Below are 2555 nucleotides of genomic sequence, written 5' to 3' on the forward strand. Positions count from 1 at the left end.
AAAGTCGACTGTGGGAGGAGAGGAAGGAAGAAATTGTGCAACAATGAAAGAATCTTTTTAAAGAGAAAAGCAAACTGGAGGGAGGGTGTTTAGGAAGGAAAATGTGCAAAAATGAATGAATGAAAATCCAAATTTACTATAAACTTTTGTTAAAATATAAATTAAGAACATTTAAAAATGGAAGATATTTGAATATCCATTGTCATTTGAGTTTCCTTCAATTTCAGTACCTGCTACTTTTTAGTCTCCTTTGCTATCTCTTCATATTTTAAAAGCCTATAGCTCAGTGGTTCTGTGTTAGCTAATTATGTTATAATGGCTGTGTGCACTACCTCTATTTTATGTTAATGCTTCCTAGTTTATGCAAAATTTTGTCCATATCATCCTTAAGTATTGCAACTCAAGGCTTGAATTTAAGTTCTTTTGCTTTGAGAAATGCCATACAAATTTTCCCTTTTTTATTTTCTAACTCCAGCTTTTTGCACATTACATTATAGCATTTTGTTTTGTATTCTTACACTACCCTCTGTAATTTTCTGTTCAATTCTTTATTTCTCCATTTCTCCACTATGTTTTGACTTTTCAATACTCTAGTGAAGTTTTCAGTCTTATGGACAACAACTTGGTCTTCTCTTTCTCTCTTGTTTTTGCAATTACACTATGTTTTCTTCCCAGAAGGTATCTTGGTCATCTTGTAGCTCATCTGGTCTTTGACCATTTCAGAAAATAGATTATGGTTAGGAACCAATGATGCTCAATGAACAAGTTCAAGCTGCACCGAAGGTATTAGCAAAAAAGTAAGGTTCCAAGAGTTAATGGCATACAAGTTGAAGTGTTTCAACAAACAAATGTCACCACGGATGTGCTCACTACTCTACACCAAGAAATCTGGAAGAGTGCTATTTGACTAACTGACTAGAAAAGATCTGTATTCGTTCCCATTTCCAAAACAGGTGGCTAATATCAAGAAGCATTAGAGTCCCAGGACAGTTAATTGTGTTCATGTGAAGTTTATACATAGACCAAGAAACTGCAGAATAAACAAAGGAGCACTGCATGGTTTAAAATAAAGAAATATGTTTGCTAGGCTGGTAGGCTGTAATTTTCTCCATATATATTCAATCTGTATACAGAGCAAATAATTGCAGGATTAGAACTTTATGAAGAAGAGTGTGACATCAAAATATGAGGCAGATTCATCAACAACCTGGCTTATGCAAATGATACAACTTCACTTGCTGAAAGCAGAGAGCTTGAAATACTGGCTGCAGAAAATAAAAGACAATAGGTTTCAATATGGATTGCATCTTAATATCAAGAAGACAAAAATCTGGGTCAAAAGACAACATAATACTAGATGGAGACAAGACTAAAATTGTCAATGATTTGGTCTTGTTTGAATCCACATCCAACACTTGGTTCCAGCAATCATAAAAACCAAAAGACATATTGCATGGGTAAAGTTTCTCTCAAAGAACTCTTTAACATGTCAAGAAGCAATGATGTTGGTTTAAAGACTACAGTGAATCTGATTCAAGTCATGGCCTTTTAAAGTGACTTCTTATTCATGTGAAAGTTGGTCAATGGTTAAGGATGACAGAAGAATAATCAGTTCTCTTGAGTTATAATGTTGGTAGAGAGTACTGAATATTCCACAAACTGTCAATAAAAACAGAAATATACCTTGAATAAAGTGGAGTCACGAGGCAAGAATGGTGAAGCTTTGTCTCATATATTTTAGGCATATTGTTAGGAGGGGTTGGTGCTTTGAAAAGGGTCTTGGAATGATGGTCAAGAGAAAGAAAGACACTCACTGAGGTTGATTTATTTGTCTACAACAAATGGGCTCAAGTAAATCAGAAACAATCAGTATGGCATAGGATAGGGAAAGGTTAAGAGTAATTGTTCATAGCATCCCGATGAGTTGTAGTTAACAAGATGGTACCTAGCAAAAACAGCTTAGTCAATAAAACACTTTGTTTACAAATCTTCACCTATGTTGGATAATCTGCTATAAACTACTGACCTAATGCACCACCCACATGGTGAAGACTTCAGTATCTTATACCTTATCTTTACTAAACTCCAAATTCATGTCATCTAATTGTTATATGCCTGTCTAATTGCCATCCTTCATTTGTCTGAAAGTTAGTTTCTTCAGTCCAAAACAAGTCTTTTTTAAAATTCTTTTTAATTTTTTTTTTATTTGTGTGTGTGCGTGTACTTTCAAATCAGACCTGACTGGTACAGGAGGAGATTGTCCCTCCTTTCCAGGCAGAGAATCTGGTGGATTCGAACTGTGCTCCTCTGGCATTGCAGTGCAGCTTCTTGCCACTAGGCCACCAGAGTTCCCCCCATAACAAGTCTTTTAATTATCTTTTCTATTTCGTAAGTGGAAATGAAGTCCCTTTAGTGCAAACTGTGTTCTTCTAGTTCTTTTTTGTGCTTCTACCTTCCAGCTGCTCCAACCAGACTTCCGGCTCACTCTTTTTACTCATCATGGTGGCCTAGTAGTAAAAGCTGTGCTGCTATCCTGAAGGCATGCAGTTCTGCAG

The sequence above is a fragment of the Elephantulus edwardii genome, unplaced genomic scaffold (genome assembly GCF_000299155.1).
Source record: "Elephantulus edwardii isolate Elephantulus edwardi_28Jun2011 unplaced genomic scaffold, EleEdw1.0 scaffold00056, whole genome shotgun sequence".
Taxonomy (NCBI): Eukaryota; Metazoa; Chordata; class Mammalia; order Macroscelidea; family Macroscelididae; genus Elephantulus; species Elephantulus edwardii.